Source organism: Triticum aestivum, chromosome 5A (genome assembly GCF_018294505.1).
Source record: "Triticum aestivum cultivar Chinese Spring chromosome 5A, IWGSC CS RefSeq v2.1, whole genome shotgun sequence".
Taxonomy (NCBI): Eukaryota; Viridiplantae; Streptophyta; class Magnoliopsida; order Poales; family Poaceae; genus Triticum; species Triticum aestivum.
The window spans coordinates 100,339,915-100,363,589 of record NC_057806.1 but is presented as its reverse complement, the minus strand read 5'-3'; positions in this window follow the sequence as shown (position 1 = coordinate 100,363,589).

The following is a 23,675-nucleotide window of genomic DNA, read 5'->3' as shown; positions in this document are numbered from 1 at the left end:
TACTTATCTGTGTGTTGGGTCATTAGGCCAACTACGGGAGCAGCTGGACGCCGCTCAAAGCGAAGAATCCGTAGCCAAAAAGCTACTAGCAGCGGGCGAGCGTGTATCGACAAAAGTTGTTGAGGAGAAAAAGAAACTCCAGGATTTGAACGCCAAACTGGGTGAAGAACTGAAAGGTGTGCGAGCTCAGCTAGCGGATTCTGTGAAGGAGAACAAGAAGCTCCGAGGTGGCATATTCAGTACGTGGCCACTTTTATCTTATGACTGTTTGGAGGTAACTGTAGCTGATATAGCTGTAATTGCAGGTGTATTGATGAACCGCCCCGAAGAGGAGGTGTCCAGATCATCAAGTGATCTTCTACAAGGGCTGTCGCAGTTGCACGAGAAAGCTCGGCAGGCGATGCGGAGTGTAGCCAAGGCCTTATGGCCATCTGACTCCCCTCCAGGAAGCATGGAGAAGCTGGTAGAGCTGTTCAAGGGAGCGCGGCGGCGTTTCCGGCTGTGGAAGATATCGGCCTACCGAGAGGGTGCGCGAGAGGCTTGGGCCATGGTGAACACACGATATACCAAGCTGGATCCTAATCACATGGCTCGTGTCGGACCGCTAGGGCCGAATGGGGAAGAAATTCCCGTTAGTTTAGTATATGACCAAGTAGAGGTGGTCGCCAAATATTCCCAACGGGATTGTAAATTAGACAGCCTTTTGGACGATATAGAGGAGGAAGTGTTTGAGTCATAAGCGACTATGTACTTTCCTTCTAGCTGGATAATAAAGACAATTGTCATCGCCGACCTTTTTGCTTCAACCTCTTGACCCGAAGGTTCGGAGTGTTTCCGAATACCGTAGCGGTAGAATATACCGGGGTATGCGTGGAAACCAGGCGTAGGGGTCATAATTGCTCAAACAGACAATGTGTATCCGGCTAGTTATGTTATATTACATTATGTAAGAAACATCTTCGAGAGAGAATAGTTCCGTTAAGGGTTCCTTTCCCTGGGTGTGCATGCATGTCAATGTGCATGTCCGAACTGTGATTGATAAAATCGTAGAGTAAGTAACATCTGGGGTTCACAATGGAGTGAATGCCGAAACACCTTTAATTCACGGACGAATATTCCCTTAAGAACACTAGCTTTCGGCTTCACCCAGTCTGAGGTACACATCCGGATGACCCAGCAGTAACAATCACAGAGGTGCTCCCTTTATGCCTTAGCCGAACTAACAGGAACATAGGGCATAAGCACAGGAGCCAGGCAACCCAGCTTGGCCAAAACTTAAGTCATATCGATGCATATAGTGGCAAAGAAAAGGTACATATGGAAAAAAGGAACACATATGTGCTGAGCTTGATGCTCGAAGAATAGTCGCAAGCTTCTGTACGAGAAGCCCCCAGGTATAATGAACGTACATATTTAGAGATGTACGCGTCGGGTAGGGATGGTCTAGCTGAACTAAAGCCGTAAGGCTAAAAAGAAAACGAAAAGAGAGAAAAAATAATGGTAATAACAGGAGGGAGGAAACGAACACAGAGTTTGGTGTTAGGCATAAAATCGTCGTAGTCTGGCGCGTTCCAGGGCTTCGGCTCCAGGTGATTATCTGACGCATCACGTAGGCGGTACGCTCCTCCGGTGAGAACTTCGTCAATGATGAAGGGACCCTCCCACTTGGGCTTGAGTTTGTCCTGTTTCTTCTCCTGCAAGCATAGAACGAGTTCGCCAATGCTATACGTCTTGGCCCGCACTTCTCTACTTTGATACCTGCGAGCCTGCTGTTGATAAAATGTAGAACGGGCTTTGGCGACCTCACGCTCCTCCTCCAAGGCATCTAAGTTGTCCTGTTGATCAAGCTCGGCTTCTCTCTCTTCGTACATACGCACTCGAGGTGAGTCATGAATAATATCGCAGGGTAACACTGCTTCCGCACCGTACACCATGAAGAAGGGTGTATATCCAGTAGAGTGGTTGGGCGTGGTCCGCAGCCCCCAGAGTACGGAGTCAAGTTCCTCCACCCAGTGCTTATCTGATTCCTTCAAAGACCGCACTAATCTGGGTTTGATGCCGCTCATAATAAGACCATTAGCTCGTTCGACTTGACTGTTTGTTTGCGGGTGATAGACAGAGGTGTAATCGAGCTTAATGCCTAGATTAGCGCACCAGGTTTTCACCTCATCGGCTGTATAATTGGAACCATTATCAGTGATTATACTGTGTGGGACACCGTAACGGTGTACCATGCTGGATATGAAATCTATTACAGGCCCCGCTTCAGCCGTTTTAACTGGTTTGGCCTCTATCCACTTAGTGAATTTATCCACCATGACCAGCAGATACTTTCTCTTATGGCTTCCTCCTTTACGGGGTCCAACCATATCGAGTCCCCAGACCGCAAAAGGCCAAGTGATGGGGATTGTTTGTAAGGCAGTGGGGGGCATATGGCTTTGATTGGCAAAGAGTTCGCATTCGACACAACGTTGGACAAGGTCCTGTGCATCTGCTCGAGCCGTCAGCCAATAAAACCATGTATGGAAGGCCTTGCTAACAAGGGCCCAAGCTGCAGCGTGGTGACCGCCGAGTCCGGCACGAATTTCAGGCAAAATTTGCCGCCCCTCTTCCTCGGATATACATCATTGAAGGACTCCGGTGGCGCTTTTCTTACAGAGCTCTCCATCATGAACCGTGTACACGTTTGAACGCCGGACAATGCAGCGGGCCTCATTCTGGTCCTCAGGAAGCTCTTTCCTGTTAAGGTAGGCCAGGAAGGGTTCGGTCCATGGGGCAATGACTGCCATGATGAGATGCACCGACGGTGTTATTTCGGTGGCTGAGGCCCCGACGACATCGGTGTTTCCAGGATCTGGGGTTATGTTTGGATCCGGACTAGTATTGTTGTTTTCCCCCTTCCACACCACGGATGGCTTAAAGAGCCTTTCCAGGAAAATATTAGGTGGGATGGGGTCGCGCTTAGCGCCGATACGAGCAAGAACATCCGCCGCTTGATTACTTTCTCGAGCCACATGATGGAACTCGAGCCTTTTGAACTGGGCCGACATTTTTATGACTGCATTATGGTATATCGGTGTTCTAGGAACGGGGGTCCCCAGACTTGCCTGCCTGCGGCCCACGGCGTGACTGGGCTGGCAGGTCTGTATGGCCCATCTTCATCGATGAGGTATTCAAGACCCTCGCGACGGGCCAACCCTCGCGAGGTGCACGATGCAAGACCTCCTCAGGAGCGGCCTCGCCAGGCAGGCTCACGAGGGGCGGAGAGATCAAGGCAAGGAAAACCTCGTGAGGTCCTCATGACGTGAGCCATGACGATCGAGACCAGGCGGGCGCCAGGCGGGCGCCAGCGTGCGTAGCGTCCTTGCTTCCTCTTTGGTGCCAAGGGGGCAAGCGCAGGCGCGGAGTACCGAGGCATCAAGGAAAGGTTTCCATATCTGTGCAACAAGACCAAGACCAGCAGGATGGCAAGACGGAGGTCACCGTGGAGCCCAAGATGGTGTCACCACCAGAGCCTTTTGCAGGCGAAGACTACTTTTGTCAGGATAAGCTGTACTAGTTGTCCCCTTTCAAATTGGCCGTTGTTGGCTCCCTTCCCGCTCAATATTTGGGGAGAGGATCAGGGCCTATATAAGCAGAACTAGCCACCACAGTAGGGGGGGGGGGTTGACGATAAGAGAAAAGGAGAAGGACGAGTAAAGAGGAGAGGGAGAACTCATTCAGAGGATCTCACCCACACAAGTTAACCAAGCACAAGAACACCTCAACCTCAGGAGGCTGTTCTTCCCCTTGTACTGTTCATCATCAGCCCAAGAGGCAATCCACCACCACCACACTGGAGTAGGGTATTACACCACAATGGTGTCCTGAACCAGTATAAATCTTGTGCCTTTGTCTTGTGAGTTCGTCGAGTGCATCCGCGAGATCTTAGCGAGCTAGGGCGTGGATCGATAGGGAGAAAACCTTCGCGCGCACCCCAATGTTCGAACCTCGAGGGTTTTGCCGGAACCCATTGAAAGGATCGAGAAGAGGTGTCCAGAGGGGGGTGATTAGACACTAAGTGCCAAAAGTTGTAGTTTTTAATATTCTTAAGTTTAAGTGGAGTTTAAGAACAAGTTTAACAAACATAATACATATCAAGCAAGCATGCAATGAGTATATGAGCAGCGGAAAGTAAAGCATGCAACTTGCAAGAATGTAAAGAGAAGGGTTGGAGTATTCAAACGCAATTGGAGACACAGATGTTTTTGTCGTGGTTCCGATAGGTGGTGCTATCGTACATCCACGTTGATGGAGACTTCAACCCACGGAGGGTAACGGTTGCGCGAGTCCACGGAGGGCTCCACCCACGAAGGGTCCACGAAGAAGCAACCTTGTCTATTCCATCACGGCCGTCGCCCACGAAGGACTTGCCTCACTAGCGGTAGATCTTCACGAAGTAGGCGATCTCCTTGCCCTTACAAACTCCTTGGTTCAACTCCACAATCTTGTTGGAGGCTCCCAAGTGACACCTAGCCAATCTAGGAGACACCACTCTCCAAGAAGTAACAAATGGTGTGTTGATGATGAACTCCTTGCTCTTGTGCTTCAAATGATAGTCTCCCCAACACTCAACTCTCTCTCACAGGATTTGGATTTGGTGGAAAGAAGATTTGAGTGGAAAGCAACTTGGGGAAGGCTAGAGATCAAGATTCATATGGTTGGAATGGAATATCTTGACCTCAACACAAGTGTAGGTGGTTCTCTCTCAGAAAATGTGTATTGGAAGTGTAGGTATGTTCTGATGGCTCTCTCCACGAATGAAGAGTGGGTGGAGGGGTATATATAGCCTCCACACAAAATCTAACCGTTACACACAATTTGCCAAACTCGGTGGGACCGAATGGTTAAACTCGGTCGGACCGATTCAGCAAACCTAGTGACCGTTAGGATTTTCGGTGGGACTGAGATGCAACTCGGTAGGACCGATATGGTTAGGGTTAGGGCATAACGTAATCTCGGTGTGACCGATTACACAAACTCGGTGGGACCGATTTTGGTAATAAGCTAACCAGAGAGTTGGTCAGGCAAACTCGGTGGGACCGATTACACAAACTCGGTGGGACCGATTTTGGTAATAAGCTAACCAGAGGGTTTGCATTGTAATCTCGGTAGTACCGATTGCTCAAACTCGGTGAGACCGATTTTGGTAATGGACATACACAGAGAGATTACAATCCCATCTCGGTGAGACCGAGATCCCTATCGGTGAAACCGATTTGCTAGGGTTTGTGGCAGTGGCTATGACATCTGAAACTCGGTGGCGCCGGATAGATAGAATCGGTGGGGCCGAGTTTGACTTTTGGTTTAGGTCATATGTGGATGTGGGAAGGTAGTTGAGGGTTTTGGAGCATATCACTAAGCACTTTGAGCAAGCAAGCCATTAAGCAACACCTCATCCCCTCTTGATAGTATTGGCTTTTCCTATAGACTCAATGTGATCTTGGATCACTAAAATAGAAAATGTAGAGTCTTGATCTTGAAGCTTGAGCCAATCCTTTGTCCTTAGCATCTTGAAGGGGTTCCACATCCTCTAGTCCATGCCACTCCATTGTTGAACTTATCTGAAACATACTAGGTAAAAGTGTTAGTCCAACAAGAGATATGTTGACATTAATTACCAAAACCACCCAGGGAGCACTTGTGCTTTCAATCTCCCCCTTTTTGGTAATTGATGACAACATACATCAAAGCTTTAGATAAAGATATAGAGAATAGCAAGTAAAGCTTTGGAAAGACATGTAACATGCATAGGCTCCCCCTACATGTATGCAATCATGTGAATATTGAATATAGGAGCATGTGAATGCGTAAACATGACAGAGTAAGCAATGTGTTACATGTATCTTGGCTATATGCATCAGAGCAAATGATGTGAATGTGAGAAATGTACCTTCATGCTCATGAGTCCTTCTTGCAAACAGTATGTACATCAGCAAGAACTTCTCATTCACATGACTGTGATGCATATACTTACCTTGTGGTCTTGAGTTGGCTTAGGATGGGATGAACCTGCGCAAACAAGGTTAAATAACACAGATACACCTACTGACCAGAGCAAGCAAGAGAAACCACAAGAGAACCAAGACTGGGATGACATGTAGAGTGAGTACTAAGTACCACATTGGATATAGACATGTCCCCAAAGGTAAAGATATGCAATAAAATCAGAGATTTCCTTCCCTTAGATGTCTTGCTCCCCCTGAATCTGCATGGGATATTGGGAGAAGATAGGGAACAGAAAATCAGAGCAACAAAAAAGGAAACAACAGAGCTTGAGCTAAAGCAAGCAACCAAACATGTCTTTCCCCTCTTAAAGACATGTGACATCTCTCCTCTTGAACACCAAGCATCTGGGGTCTTTGATGATTTACTTTCTCCTAGTTGAGAAACTCTCTCCCCCTGAGTATTCTCTCTTTCTCCCCCTATAGGAAGGATTAAGCTTTGATGTGATCTCTCTCTCCCCCTTTGACATCAATTTCCAAGAAGGGCTCTTCTGGACATGTGATACAAATGGGTTGGTCCTCGAGTCACAGAGCAAAGCAGCATGTCTAATATGATGCTGGTAGAGGACAAGAATCATTGAGTGGAGCTGGAGCAAACAGAAATCAGGAATAAGTGGCAAGTTGGTTTTCCTGTGATGGAATCGGTGACTCCGAGTTGTGTGCTTCGGTTGCACCGAAAGATTTCGGTTGGGCCGAAGAGAACAAACCGGTGTGACCGAGTTCATCAGAGTGAAACCACTTGTCACCTCAGCTCACTAGACAAGTAAGATCTCACAAGGATATGCAAGGAATTTACTGAAAGATTTGCAATGAATTGGATGCAGAAAATGCAGAACAAAAAGGAAAGAAAAGAAACTAAAAGTTCTAGATGAAGTTTTTTTGAAAGGGGAAACAAATATGCAAATGCAAAAGCACGGAGAAACACTAGAGAACTTCATCTAGAAATGGTCGGTGACAAAGTCACCTATGTTAGAGTATATTGACTTAGGAGTCAAGTGAGAGCACTTGATCATAGGTCATACTCATCGTTTAAGCTCAAAATGGGGTTACCATTTTTCGTTTAAGCATCTTGATGTATTCACATCTTGTCGAGTTGCTTTGGCTCATGACTTGGAGTAAAGCTTCTCTAAGATGGAATAACATACCTTGGGTGGTGGTGTTGATCTTGATCATGTAGTTGAACTTGTGTGGGTTGCTCAAGGTTGATGTAGTTCATCAAGAGTTGGGAGCACCACTTGGAGTTTGAGTTCATCTACCTACATGGGTTAGCTTTGCAAGGAAGAGCACTTGTGTATCCAAAATGACAATCATGAGACTCAACATAGAATTTGCCAAAGGATATGTTTGAATGGTTTCGTGCTTCCTTGTCTTCAACCACCATTGTGTAGAGACTTGGTGATGTAGAAATTGCTCAAGATGTGAGTGTGTGGCAATCTCATAGATTTAGATTCATCCAAGTACCTACACGGGTTAGATACCATGCAAGGTACAAATATATCCAAGACATATGAATAGCATCATAAGAGAAATATCGAGGATTAGTCATAGGCTCATGCCCCGCATGTATCAAATGGAGTTCCTACTCCAAGTTTGAAGCATCAATGATGTTCAATTCACCTCTCAACCTGCAAAACACTTTCTCATCAAGTGGTTTAGTGAATATATCCGCCAATTGCTTATCGGTGCGAACATGCTTAAGGTTAATGTCCCCTTTTGCAACATGATCTCGAATGAAATGATGACGAACTTCAATATGCTTAGTTCGAGAATGTTGCACGGGATTGTGAGCAATCTTAATAGCACTTTCATTGTCACATAGCAATGGAACATGTTTCACATATATCCCATAATCTTTAAGAGTTTGGGTCATCCAAAGTAATTGAGCACAACATGAACCAGCGGCAATGTATTCCGCTTCGGCGGTGGATAAGGATACCGAGTTTTGTTTCTTGGAAGACCAAGACACAAGAGATCTACCAAGGAATTGACAAGTACCCGAAGTGGATTTTCTATCAACCTTGTCTCCGGCATAGTCCGAATCGGAGTAGCCAACAAGATCAAAAGAGGACCTCTTAGGATACCAAATGCCAAAATTTGGTGTATGGATTAGGTATCTCACTATCCTTTTCACAGCCTTAAGATGACACTCTTTAGGAGCAGCTTGATATCGTGCACACATGCACACACTTAGCATAATATCGGGACGAGAGGCACATAGATATAACAATGAACCAATCATAGAGCGATAAACCTTTTGATCAACCGGTTCACCATCTTTGGTCAAATCAAGATGTCCACTAGTAGGCATGGGTGTAGTCATACCTTTGCATTCTTGCATATTGAACTTCTTGAATAAGTCCTTGGTGTACTTCGTTTGAGAGACAAAGGTACCTTCCTTAGTTTGCTTGATTTGCAAACCGAGAAAGAATTTGAGTTCACTCATCATAGACATCTCAAACTTCTCCGACATTAGCTTTCCAAACTTCTCACTAAAATGAGGGTTAGTTGAACCAAATATGATATCATCAACATAAATTTGGCACACAAATAGTTCTCCATTAACCCTTTTAGTAAAAAGAGTAGAATCAATTTTACCAATTTCAAAGCCTTTTTCAATAAGGAACTTGGTCAAGCATTTATACCATGCTCTAGGAGCTTGTTTAAGACCATAAAGGGCTTTGTGAAGTTTGTAAACATGATTAGGTTTCTTAGGATTGACGAAGCCGGGAGGTTGCTTAACATAAACTTCTTCCTCAATTTTGCCATTTAGAAAAGCACTTTTAATGTCCATTTGGTACAAGGTGATATCATGGTGATTAGCATAAGCAAGTAAGATGCGAATGGACTCAAGTCTAGCAACGGGAGCATATGTCTCACCATAGTCCATACCTTCAACTTGTGTGTAGCCTTGGGCGACGAGACGTGCTTTGTTGCGAACCACTTGTCCATCTTCATCTTGCTTGTTGCGAAACACCCATTTGGTACCAATGATGTTGTGGTTGTTGTCGGGCTTCTCGACCAATGTCCACACTTGATTTCTCTCAAAGTTGTGTAGCTCTTCATGCATAGCGTTTATCCAGTCCGGATCCTCCAATGCTTCTTCAACCTTCATAGGTTCAATGCTAGAGATGAATGAGTAATGTTCACAAAAGTTAGCTAAACGAGTTTTAGAGCGAGTGATTCTCCCGGTTTGGATATCATTGTAGATTTGCTCGACGGGATGATCCTTAGCAATTCTTGCTCGAACTCGTGAAAGCTTTTGCTTGGGTCGGGGTGGAACATCCTCTTCATCTTGTGCTTCTTCTTGGCCTTCTTCATTGTTGACGTTGTCGTTCTCTTGTCGTGGTGGAGAAGGAGGTTGTTGATGTTCATCTTGGTGCGCTTCCTCGTTTTCTTCATCTTGGCGTGTCCCACTTGTGGATGCTTCCGTATCAACTCTTGGTTCACCTTGTCGTGAGGTAGAAGCTTCCACTTGGACGGACGAGGTACTCTCCTTCACTTCCGTTGGACGAATCTTGCCAATGGACAAGTCTTGAATTGCTTCCGAAGGGTCTTTGTCTCCTACATCAATTGGCAATTGCTCTACTTGCGAGCCGTTAGATTCATCAAACTTCACATCTACCGTCTCTTCAACCTTTCGGGTGAAATTGTTGTAGACACGGTAAGTGTGAGAGTTTGAGCCATAACCAAGTAGGAAACCTTCATGAGATTTAGGAGCAAATTTAGAACGACGATGCTTATCAAGAATGTAGCACTTTGAGCCGAATACTCGAAAGTATCCAACTTGGGGTTTGTTACCGGTGAGGAGCTCGTATGCCGTCTTGCCGAGTAGCTTGTGAAGATACAAGCGATTTGTTGCATGACAAGCTGTCTCAACCGCTTCCGCCCAAAAGTGCTTTGGCGTTTTGTACTCATCAAGCATCGTTCTTGCCATCTCGATAAGAGTCCGGTTCTTCCTTTCAACAACTCCATTTTGTTGAGGTGTGTACGTAGCCGAGAACTCGTGTGAAATCCCTTCTTCGTCAAGAAAGGTGTCCACATTTGCGTTCTTGAACTCCGTTCCGTTGTCGCTCCGAACCTTCTTGATCTTCACGTCAAACTGATTTTGGGCCTTCCTAGCGAAGTTTTTGAAGATCTTTTGGACCTGCGATTTGTCATCAAGAAAGAACACCCACGTAAATCTTGAAAAATCATCAACTATGACTAGACCAAATGAGTTACCACCGAGACTCTTGTAGGCATTTGGACCAAAGAGATCCATGTGAAGTAGCTCGAGTGGTCTTCTTGTGGTCATGATGTTCTTCGCGCGGTGACTTCCTCCAACTTGTTTCCCTGCTTGACAAGCACTACAAAGTCTATCCTTGTCAAATATGACATCTTTTATTCCAAGGATATGATCACCTTTAATAAGCTTATCAAGATTTCGCATACCAACATGACCTAGTCTTCTATGCCACAACCAGCCTTTAGAAGATTTGGTAATTAAGCAAGTTCTAGGTTGAGCCTTTTTAGTGAAATCAACAATGTAAAGATCTCCTCTACGTATACCGGTAAAGACCATTTTATGATTGTCTCTACGAAACACTTGGCAATCTACTTCAGTGAATAAGACATTGAAACCGAAATCCGCAAGTCTAGAAACTGAAAGTAAATTGTATCCAAGGGATTCAACGAGCATGACATTTTGTATGGAGCTATCATGTGAGATGGCCACCTTACCAAGGCCAACCACCTTACCCTTTGAATTATCACCAAAAGTGACATATTTTCGAGGGCCGTCGTTTTCAGCAAGCTCACGGAACATATCTTTATCTCCGGTCATATGATCAGTACATCCACTATCAAGGACCCATTCCTTTCCTCCAGCCATGTAGCCGCGAAGATTTGCCATAAGACCAAAATGCCTCATTGCATCATCAAGATCATAGTCACTATCATCATCTTCATCATAGTATCCATGTTCAACATCATCTTGTGATTGATCAATTCCTAGAGAGGGTAATTCATTAGATAAATGATCATCACAATGGTTACCTTTATGAATTCTAATAGCTTCGGATATGATATCGCTAATGATTCCAACATTTCCTTTAGCACGCATGAGATTGGTAAGCTCAAATAGACAATCACCAAAGCTAGGATCACTAGAGTTCATCTTACTCAAGGCAATAGACTTATGGAGAATTTCGTCTAAATTTTTCAAGGAATAATCTGGAAATCGTTCCTCAAGAAATCTCCATATGGTGTAGGCACACTTGAGAGTAGGCAAACATCTAATCAAGTTTCTAGGCAAGCCTCTAATGATGAGCTCAACAGTTCTAAGATTGTGAATCATGTCAATATCTTCATCTAGGGTAGGGTGCAAAGGATCAACATGAGGTGCACAAGGGCTAGTAATGTACTTGTTCAAATGATATTCATTGAAAATCTCAAGCATTTCATTTTTCCACTCATGAAAATACTCTCCATCAAGAATAGGCACTCTATGTCTAAGACTCCCCAAAGTAGACACATCCATCTTCCTCCAATGGTGTTTAAACCAAGGCAATGGAGACCAAAGCTCTGATACCAATTGAAAGGATCGAGAAGAGGTGTCTAGAGGGGGGGTGATTAGACACTAAGTGCCAAAAGTTGCAGTTTTTAATATTCTTAAGTTTAAGTGGAGTTTAAGCACAAGTTTAACAAACACAATACATATCAAGCAAGCATGCAATGAGTATATGAGCAGCGGAAAGTAAAGCATGCAACTTGCAAGAATGTAAAGAGAAGGGTTTGGAGTATTCAAACGCAATTGGAGACACGGATGTTTTTGTCGTGGTTCCGATAGGTGGTGCTATCGTACATCCACGTTGATGGAGACTTCAACCCACGGAGGGTAACGGTTGCGCGAGTCCACGGAGGCTCCCCACGAAGGGTCCACGAAGAAGCAACCTTGTCTATTCCATCACGGCCGTCGCCCACGAAGGACTTGCCTCACTAGCGGTAGATCTTCACGAAGTAGGCGATCTCCTTGCCCTTACAAACTCCTTGGTTCAACTCCACAATCTTGTTGGAGGCTCCCAAGTGACACCTAGCCAATCTAGGAGACACCACTCTCCAAGAAGTAACAAATGGTGTGTTGATGATGAACTCCTTGCTCTTGTGCTTCAAATGATAGTCTCCCCAACACTCAACTCTCTCTCACAGGATTTGGATTTGGTGGAAAGAAGATTTGAGTGGAAAGCAACTTGGGGAAGGCTAGAGATCAAGATTCATATGGTTGGAATGGAATATCTTGACCTCAACACAAGTGTAGGTGGTTCTCTCTCAGAAAATGTGTATTGGAAGTGTAGGTATGTTCTGATGGCTCTCTCCACGAATGAAGAGTGGGTGCAGGGGTATATATAGCCTCCACACAAAATCTAACCGTTACACACAATTTGCCAAACTCGGTGGGACCGAATGGTTAAACTCGGTCGGACCGATTCAGCAAACCTAGTGACCGTTAGGATTTTCGGTGGGACTGAGATGCAACTCGGTAGGACCGATATGGTTAGGGTTAGGGCATAACATAATCTCGGTGTGACCGATTACACAAACTCGGTGGGACCGATTTTGGTAATAAGCTAACCAGAGAGTTGGTCAGGCAAACTCGGTGGGACCGATTTTGGTAATAAGCTAACCAGAGGGTTTGCATTGTAATCTCAGTAGTACCGATTGCTCAAACTCGGTGAGACCGATTTTGGTAATGGACATACACAGAGAGATTACACTCCCATCTCGGTGAGACCGAGATCCCTATTGGTGAAAGCGATTTGCTAGGGTTTGTGGCAGTGGCTATGACATGTGAAACTCGGTGGCGCCGGATAGATAGAATCGGTGGGGCCGAGTTTGACTGTTGGTTTAGGTCATATGTGGATGTGGGAAGGTAGTTGAGGGTTTTGGAGCATATCACTAAGCACTTTGAGCAAGCAAGCCATTAAGAAACACCTCATCCCCTCTTGATAGTATTGGCTTTTCCTATAGACTCAATGTGATCTTGGATCACTAAAATAGAAAATGTAGAGTCTTGATCTTGAAGCTTGAGCCAATCCTTTGTCCTTAGCATCTTGAAGGGGTTCCACGTCCTCTAGTCCATGCCACTCCATTGTTGAACTTATCTGAAACATACTAGGTAAAAGTGTTAATCCAACAAGAGATATGTTGACATTAATTACCAAAACCACCCAGGGGGCACTTGTGCTTTCACCCGTGATCCAACATTTCGCGCGTCGGGTAGGGGTGCGCCGAAGCTTCCTTCCGCCGCTCCGCGCCCCGTTGCTCCGTCGTCTCCATGGCAGACGCACGCCGCGCTCGTGCTGAGCGCCGGGCTGCCCTCGCCGCCCGCTCGCTCAGACAGCTCCCATCGGCGGGCCACCTCATCATTCCCCATCGCCTGCCGCCAACGCCGCCACCGGCCCGGCGGGGAACGAGCGGCAAGCATCCTCGCTGCACCCCTCGGTGCGGCGGGACGGCCGCACCGCCACCCGTCACTGACCTCAGTCGGTTCTTCTTCCCATGCACATCGCCCTCCCATGGACGCACGGGCCGCGCTCATCATGGCGCACTAGCTCCTGCGCTACCGACCGGTCGACGACCTCTACGAGGAATGGCTCGACCGCATCATCGAGCTTGTGCGCCTCAGAGGGGGCTCCCCTGCACCGTCCCTCTCTCCGCCTCGCCCTACGCCAGCTACGGGCGACATGGCTCACGGAGCACCTCCACCACCTATGCCCCAAGACGGTGCCTTGGTGCCAAGGCACGCGGCTCCACGATGCGGCCTGCCGCGTCCCGCGCCCGCGCGTGAAGAAAGAAGTTGTCAAGAAGTCCCTCGACCGCAAGAAAATACACCGCCGCTCCTCGAGCCACCGCGCCAGGACCGGCTGCTGCGGCAAGACCGCGCGCCACCTGTAGCGGCAGGGCACGGACCCCATCAAGACCAAGATCCACCCCCAAGGCGGGCCCCGGTGACCACAGCCGGCTGCCACGCTTTCACCCTCGAGCTGCGTAGCATCGCTTGGCCGGGCAAGTTCAAGCCGAATCTGCCTCCTCGCTACGACAGCACCCCCGGCCCCGTGGAGTTCTTGCAGCTCTACGAGCTGAGCATTGAAGCGGTTAATGGCGACGAGAAAGTCATGGCGAACTAGTTTCCCATGGCTCTCAAGGGGGCGCCCGCTCCTGGCTCCTGAACCTGCCACCGGGCTCGATCTCCTCCTGGGACGAGATGCGCAACTGCTTCGTCGCCAACTTCCAGGACACTCGCGACCGCCCGCTGGCTGCGGGTGACCTGCGCCGCGTCAGGCAACAACCGGGAGAGACCCTCCAGAAGTACATCCAGCGCTTCAACAACGTCCGCCTCAAGATCCCCAAGGTGACGGACGAGACCATCATCTCTGCGTTCTCGGATGGCGTCTGCGACGTCAAGATGAAGGAAGAGCTCCCTATCCATGAGGAGTTGTGCACGTCCCTGGAGTTGTTCAACCTAGCGACCAAGTGCGCAAGAGCTGAGGAGGGGTGCCTCTCCCTCCTCAAGCTCCCAGCCGCAGACCCGAAGGAAAGGAAAGCCAAGGCCAAGGACGTGAAGCACAAGGGAGCAGCCGTGCTGGCAGCGGAACCAGACACCAAGCATGGCAGAGTCCAACCAGAGTCATCTAAGAGTAGCCGTCCGTTCTGCGCCTTCCACAACCTGAATACCCAAAACACCAGTGACTGTCAAGAGCTCAGAGCCATTCGCGAAGGACGCTTCGATCGATGCCCCGAGCGCGGTGACCGGGGCTGCGGCCGAGGAGGAGGACGTGGTGATGGACACTGGGAAGACCATGGCCCGCGCCAGGAGTGGCACGACCGGCCTCGTGAGGACCGCTGGCAGGATCAGCCTCACGAGGGCGCCTGGAGGGATCAGCCTTGTGAGGATCATCCTCATGGCAACGCCGGACTCCCTCCGCTGTCATCAACACCAAGAAGGAATAACGAACACCATCAAGACGAGGGGGCTGGGGGCTTCCAGGAACGCATGCTATCGCCTGCATCTTGGGCAGAGCCCAGGCCCCAGCCTCCCAACGTATCTTCAAGCAGTTTGCTCGTGAAGTGAATGCAGTCCTCCCCAAGCTCGAAGCCACACGCCCGCTTAGATGGTCCAAGTGCCCCATCACGTTCAACTCGGCGGATCAGCTCAAGTGCGCGGCTACCGCTGGCGCCCTCCCAATGCTTTGCTCCCCAGTCATCAGCAATGTGCAAGTTACCAAGACCCTCATCAACGGCGGTGCAGGGCTCAACGTCCTATCCGTCGACACATTCGACAACCTCCAAGTGCCATATGACCAGCTTCAGCCTACCAAGCCTTTCTCAGGAGTGATCGACGGTTCCACCACACCGATAGGGCAGGTCCGCCTCCCTGTCACCTTCGGGGAACGCAAGAACTACCGCACTGAGCTCATCGACTTTGACGCCGCGCACATCTGCCTGCCGTACAATGCCATCCTCGGGTATCCGACCCTGGCCAAGTTCATGGCGGTGACCCATGACGGCTACAATGTCCTCAAGATGCCGGGAAGCAGCGGGATCATCATGGTCCCATGTGAAGAAAGAGATACCGTGTGCTCCCTCGAGCGCGCCTTCCAAGCTGCAGCAATCGACAACCCCGACAGCAATGGCAAGGGCCCTCCTGAGGTCATCCCCAAGAAGAAGAAGGAGCTATGCCGTGCAGGACCTCAGGAGGGTGACGTCACAGCCGGAGTCTCGTCAGGATTGGCGCCTGCTCCTGGGGCACCTCCCTCCAATGCATAGGAAGGCGCGCCCGGCGCCCTTCTCGGGCAGAGCTCGGGGGCTTTCTTCTGGAAGGCCTCAGACCTTGCCAACATCACGAGGGAGGCGCTTGTGCACCACTTGGAGGCATGCTTCACGGCATGTTTCCCTCAGGAGGGCACATGGCAAGGATCGCCCACCGTTCAGGAGTTCATCACCAAGACCACCCAGGAATTGCAAGACGCAAGGGCCATGCGCGGCGACCGCCGCTCACGAGGTGCAGCTTCCCATCCAGTCAAGGATGTCGGGCTGCGCATCAACATCGACATTCCAGGGCTCAACAGGGCCGCTTCTCAGGAGCTTTTTTGGCCTTCGTGTGTGGGACACTACGAGGGCCCACCCCACAGCTACATTTGCATGCCCTTCAGCCTGCCGAGCATGTCGTCCGCCTGCCAGCGCAACTTGCAGCGCATCCTAGCAGCTCAAGAGGCCAGGCACCACGCCGTCCTGATGGAGATGGAGACGGTCCTCAAGGAACCACCTGAGCCCCCAGAGCCTCCTGAGGCTCAGGGCCCCAGTGGCTCGTGAGGAGCAACCCCTTCACTGCGCACCTTCAGCTGCCCCAACTCTCCTTCGACAACATAACTAGGTGACATTTTCCAAGTTCATTTAGCTGGGAGCGCCCCTCGAGCTGGATCATTCCCACACCGCGTGGGTCCGTCCCTGTGGCATATATCCCTTTTTATGTCTTTAGCTTACCTTGTCAGGAGCGCCCCTCGGGCTGCATCATCCCCAAGCCGCTCGGGCCTGACCCGGTGGCATGAATCTCCCATGCACTTACTTAAGCCTGCTACTCTCATGTTTAATCTACCTATGATTGCTACAAGCTCAATCGTCGCCTCCCACGGGGCCTCCTCATGTCGGCATGGCGCTGGTGCACGGGTCTGTCCCTGCCATGTCGAAAAACCTGAGCGGTCGAGCTCTGGCTCGCGGCACGCCCCGCGCACGTCACCTCACCGGGCCCTCAGTGCCTTCACCCCCTCGCGGAGCAACCAACGGCAGGCTGGTAACCATAGCGGCAGATCGTGTTCTTCCTTGTGCTGGCTCACAGGAATCTGATAATCCCCAAGTGCAAGGAATCATCATAGCAATTTCCAAAGGTTGAAGTGATAAGTATGGAGTGTCGAACCCACAAGGAGCTAAAGGTAAGATATTCTCTCAAGCCCTATCTGCCACTGATACGACTCTACGTACACCGAACGTTTGCTTCCAACAAGCAACGAGAAATAAAACTAGGTTGTGGGTATGAAGAGGATAACTTTGTATGATATCCCAGAGCTAAAATATACAAGTAGGTGATGTTATCATGAAGTTATAATATATTACTAAATATTATAAATAGTGAGTGTGGAATAATGGTGGATTGGTGTGCGGGATTGTCCTAGGCAATCGTTTACAAGACCGGTAATCACTATTGCAGTTTCATATGAGGGAGAGGCATAAGCTAACATACTTTCTCTACTTGGATCATATGCACTTATGATTGGAACTCTAGCAAGCATCCGCAACTACTAAAGATCATTAAGGTAAAACCCAACCATAGCATTAAATCATCAAGTCCTCTTTATTCCCATACGCAACAACCCCCTTACTCGGCTTTCTGTTTCAGTCACTCACCAACCCACTATAAGCGAATCATGAATGTATTGCAACACCCTATAGCAGGAACCCCTCACGCTTGCGCGACACGGAGGGCACCATAGGACAGCATCAAAGTAAAACATACAACTCATACCAAACTAGATCATCAATCAACCCAAAGACAAAAGATATCTACTCAAAACATCATAGGATGGCAACACATCCTTGGATCATAATATGTGGCATAAAGCACCATGTTCAAGTAGGGATTACAGCGGGGTGCGGGAGAGTGGACCGCGTAAAAGAGATGAGGGTGATGATGATGATGATGGTGATGTTGATGAAGACGATCACCGCAGCGATGATTCCCCTCCCTATGGCACTCCGGTGCCACCGAGAGAGAGGAGGAGAGGTTCTCCCCCTTGTGCTTCCTCCTCCATGGCCTCCCCCTAGATGGGGAGAGGTTCTCCCTCTGGTCCTTCGCCTTCATGGTGATGATGGCCCCTCCGGGATCCTCCTCCATGCCCTCCGGTGATGACGGCCCCCTCCAACAGGGTGCCAGAGAGGGCCTAGATTGGTTTTCGGTGGCTATAGAGGCTTATGGCAGCGGAACTCCCGATCTAGGTTAATTTTCCAAGGTTTCTGTATTTATAGGATTTTTTGGCGGCGGTCTCACGTCAAGGAGGTGCTCGAGGCGTCCACGAGGCAGGACCACACGCCTGGGGGGGTGGGCGCGCCCCCCACCCTCGTGGACGCCCCGAGACTCTCCTGGCCCAACTCTTTTACTCCGGGGTCTTCTTTTGGTCAATAAAAAATCGTCAAAAATTGGCACGTCAATTGGACTCCGTTTGATATTCCTTTTCTGTAAAACTCAAAAACAAGGGAAAAACAGAAACTAGCACTGGGCACTAGGTTAATAGGTTAGTCCCAAAAATCATATAAAATAGCATATAAATGCATATAAAACATCCAAGGTTGATAATATAATAGCATGAATACTTCATAAATTATAGATACATTGGATACGTATCGGCATCCCCAAGCTTAATTCCTGCTCGTCCTCGAGTAGGTAAATGATAAAAGAAATAATTTATGAAGTGTGAATGCTAGCAAGTGCATAAGTTTCATCAATGATAGTTTCAATCACTTTTTATAACATCATTATATATCATAACAGTAGCTCATCTTCATAAAACTTCTCATGATCAAGTAACAAGTTATTCACATGTTAAAGTATAGATCACAAACTTTCTTGAAACTAACAAACTGTATTCTCAGTCATCAAACAATTGCAATTCATCTTATTTTCAGGAAGGGTCCAGGTCAGAGCTTTGGTTTAGCAAACTCCACATACTAAACTATCATTTAATATTTCACAATTGCTAACACTCACGTGATATTTATGGGCTCAAAGTTTTAATCAGACATAGAGAAATGTAGGGGCTTATAGATTCGCCTCCCGACCTTTTACCTCAAGGGTAATGTCAACAATAATAGTTCATGATAACTTACATCCAATGTGCTTGCCAAATGATAAAATGTAAAAAGGAAAGGTGAAGATCACCATGACTCTTGCATAAGGTAGAATATAAAAGTAAAAGATAGGCCATTCGCGGAGGGAAGCAGAGGTTGTCATGCACTTTTATGGTTGGATGCACAAAATCTTAATGCAAAAGAATGTCACTTTATATTGCCACTTGTGATATGGATCTTTATTATGCAGTCCGTCGCTTTTATTTCTTCCACATCACAAGATCGTATAAAGATTATTTTCTCCACATTAATAGATCATACATATTTAGAGGGCAATTTTTATTGCATGCACCGATGACAACTTACTTGAAAGATCTTACTCCATCCATAGGTAGGTATGGTGGACTCTCATGGCAAAACTGGTTTAAGGAATGTTTGCAAGCACAAGTAGTATCTCTAGTTGGCGCAAAGAATTTGGCTAGCATGAGGGGGAAAAGCAAGCTCAACACGTTGGATGATCCAAGACAATATACTTTATTTCGGATATAGGAAAACATAACCCATTACGTTGTCTTCCTTGTCCAACATCAACCTTTTAGCATGTCATATTTTTAATGAGTGCTCACAATTACAAAAGATGTCCAAGATAGTATATTTATATGTGAAATCTCTCTTCCTTGAATATTCTTTCATGAATTGTTCAAGTGACCAATTCTACGTTTGCTAACTTTCAATAAGTTTACTAACTATACTTATTATATGTGAAGTCATTACTCCCCATGGTATAAGCATATGAAACATATATAAATTGAGATTTATGATATTCAATTCATTCAACAATTTACTCATAGGATATATGTGAAGCACGTGAGTAATGACAAACTACTCCAAAAAGATATGAGTGAAGGACACTGAGTAGTCAAATAATTAGCTAGCCATGGGAGGATTCTTTTTCATTTAAGATTTCAGATCCAATGATTTCATTCAAACAGCAAGTAAAATTGAAAATACTCTCCAAGCAAAATACATATCATGTGACGAATAAAAATATAGCTCCGAGTAAGGTATACCGATAGTTTTGAAGACGAAAGAGGGGATGCCTTCCGGGGCATCCCCAAGCTTAGGCGCTTGAGTCTTCCTTGAATATTACCTTGGGTTGCCTTGGGCATCCCCAAGATTAGGGTCTTTCCACTCCTTATTCTCCTCATATCAATATCTCACCCAAAGCTTGAAAACTTCAATCACACAAAACTTAACGGAACTTCATGAGATAGGTTAGTATGATAAAGAGTAAACCATTCACCTTGGTACTGTCAAAGACAAAGATCGTAATTGTTATCACATAATGCCTACTGTACCATATCATTTCTATAATTTATATTGAGGAATATAAGTCATAGAAACTAGAAAACAAGCAAACTATGCAATGAAAACAGAATCTGTCAGAAACAGAACAGTCTGTAATGATCTGAACACTAACTATACTTCTGCTACTCAAAAAATTATGAAATAAATTGGTGGACGTGAGGAATTTTTCTATTAATCTTCTGAAAAAAGAATCAGCACCGAATCACTCTTCTGTAAAAAATGGCAGATAATCTCGTGAGCGCAAAGTTTTTGTTTTTTACAGCAAGATCACATTAACTTTCACCCAAGTCTTCCCAAAGGTCTTACTTGGCAATTTATTGAAACAAAAGCTATAAAACATGATTAATAAAGTATCTTAATCATGTAAACACACAAAAACAGTAAGGGTAAATATTGGGTTGTCTCCCAACAAGCGCTTTTCTTTAATGCCTTTTAGCTAGGCATGATGATTTCAATGATGCTCACATGAAAGATAAGACTTGAACATAAAGAGAGCATCATGAAGAATATGACTAGCACATATAAACCTAACCCACTTCCTATGCCTAGGGATTTTGTGAGCACACAATTTATGGGAACAATAATCAACTAGCATAGGAAGGAAAAACAAGTATAACTTCAAAACTTTAAGCACATAGAGAGAAAAACTTGATATTATTGCACTCCTACAAGCATGTATTCCTACCTCATAATAATTTTCAGTAGCATCATGAATGATTTCAACAATATAACCATCACATAAAGCATTATTTTCATGTTCTACAAGCATAGAAATTTTTCTACTCTCCACATAAGCAAAATTCTTCTCATTCGGAATAGCGGGATCACTAGTTCCTAGAGTTGACACTCTTCCAAACCCGCTTTAGATGATAGTATTATTCATACTCCAAAATATATAAGTGAAGTTCATGGAGCTTTCTACAATTAATATAAACTAACCAATGTCCAAGCTCAAAATGTATAAGTGAAGCACACGAAGCATTCTATAAAACCATACTCAAAAGATTTAAGTGAAGCACAAAGAGCAATTCTATAAGATCATACTTAAAAGATATAAGTGAAGCACATGAAGCATTCTATAAATCAATGAAGGGCTATCTCATACTAGCATGGTTCATAAAGGAAGAACAAAAAAAACAAAGGACACAAATCATGTGAATGAAACAAAAACCGAGGTATACCGATAATTGTTGAAGAAGAAAGATGGGATGCCAACCGGGGCATACCCAAGCTTAGATGCTTGAGTATCCTTAGAATATTTACTTGGGGTGCCTTGGGCATCCCCAAACTTGAGCTCTTGCCTCTCTTTATTATTCTCACATCAGTAACTCCTTGTTCTTCGAACACTTCATCCACAAAGAACTTAACAAAAACTTTGTGAGATCCGTTAGTATAATAAGGCAAATCACTACCTTTAGGTACTGTTGAAAACTCATTACAATTTCATATTAGAACTATATCTACTGTATTCCAACTTCACCATGGTTCATACGCCCTGATACTACCCATAGATTCATCAAAATAAGCAAACAACACACGAAAAACAGAATCTGTCTAAAACAGGACAGTCTGTAGTAATATGAAGGTTTAGTAAACTTCTGTATCTCCAAAAAATATGAAATAAATTTGAAAATTTGAACAATTTATACAGAAGTAATTTTCAAAAAGTTTCAGACCGATTTGACTTTCCAGTAGAAAATGTAAAATTATGTGCTACAGCCAAAGTTTCTGTTTTTGTTCTGCACATAGTAAACAAGCAATCTAATCATCCTAAAACCAAAGCTTGGCACATTATTTTTATAATACAATGGATATATATATAAGGGGATAATTATTTACATAGAAACTTCCATGATAATTATACATTGTTTCCGTGAGCATGAACACGAGTGCTCAAGGTCGACCCTCACTTCTTCAATGCATAACTTTCCAATCACTTCTCTTTTTGAAAAACTTTTTAGGTATGAGAGGCAAGTAATTTTTTTTGTATTTTCATTCTTTTAAAAAAATTGTATGTTTCACCCACAACTAAACAGAAACAAAAAAGGAAAAACAAAATCTACTTAGTGAAGAAAGCAAACAAGCACACATGAGAATATCAACCCCACGCTATTGCTCCCCGGCAACGGCGGCAGAAAAGAGCTTGATAATCCCCAAGTGCAAGGAATCATCGTAGCAATTTCCAAAGGTGGAAGTGATAAGTATGGAGTGTCGAACGCACAATGAGCTAATGGTAAGATCAATATTCTCTCAATCCCTATCTTCCGCTGATACGACTCTACGTACACCAAACGTTTGCTTCCAACTAGCAACGAGAAATAAAACTAGGTTGTGGGTATGAAGAGGATAACTTTGTATGATATCGGAGAGCTAAAATATAAAAGTAGGTGCTGTTATCATGAAGTTAGAATATATTACTAAATATTATAAATAGCGAGTGTGGAATAATGGTGGATCGGTGTGTGGAATTGTCCTAGGCAATCGTTAACAAGACCGGTAATCACTATTGCAGTTTCATATGAGGGAGAGGAATAAGCTAACATACTTTCTCTACTTGGATCATATGCACTTATGATTGGAACTCTAGCAAGCATCCGCAACTACTAAATATCATTAAGGTAAAACCCAACCATAGCATTAAAGCATCAAGTCCTCTTTATTCCCATACGCAACAACCCCCTTAATCGGGTTTCTGTTTCAGTCACTCACCAACCCACTATAAGCGAATCATCAACGTATTGCAACACCCTATAGTAGGAACCCCTCACGCTTGCGCGACACGGAGGGCACCATAGGACAACATCAAAGTAAAACATACAACTCATACCAATCTAGATCATCAATCAACCCAAAGACAAAAGATATCTACTTAAAACATCATAGGGAGGCAACACATCATTGGATCATAATATGTGGCATAAAGCACCATGTTCAAGTAGGGATTACAGCGGGGTGCGGGAGAGTGGACCGCGTAAAAAAGATGAGGGTGATGATGATGATGGTAATGTTGATGAAGACGATCACCACGGCGATGATTCCCCTCCCGATGGCACTCCGGTGCCACCGAGAGAGAGGAGGAGAGGTTCTCCCTCTTGTGCTTCCTCCTCCATGGCCTCCCCCCTAGATGGGGAGAGGTTCTCCCTCTGGTCCTTGGCCTTCATGGTGATGATGGCCCCTCCGGGATCCTCCTCCATGCCCTCCGGTGATGACGGCCCCCTCCGGCAGGGTGCCAGAGAGGTCCTAGATTGGTTTTCGGTGGCTACCGAGGCTTCTGGCGGCAGAACTCCCGATCTAGGTTAATTTTCCGAGGTTTCTGTATTTATAGGAATTTTTGGCGTCGGTCTCATGTCAAGGAGGTGCCCGAGGCATCCACGAGGCAGGACCACA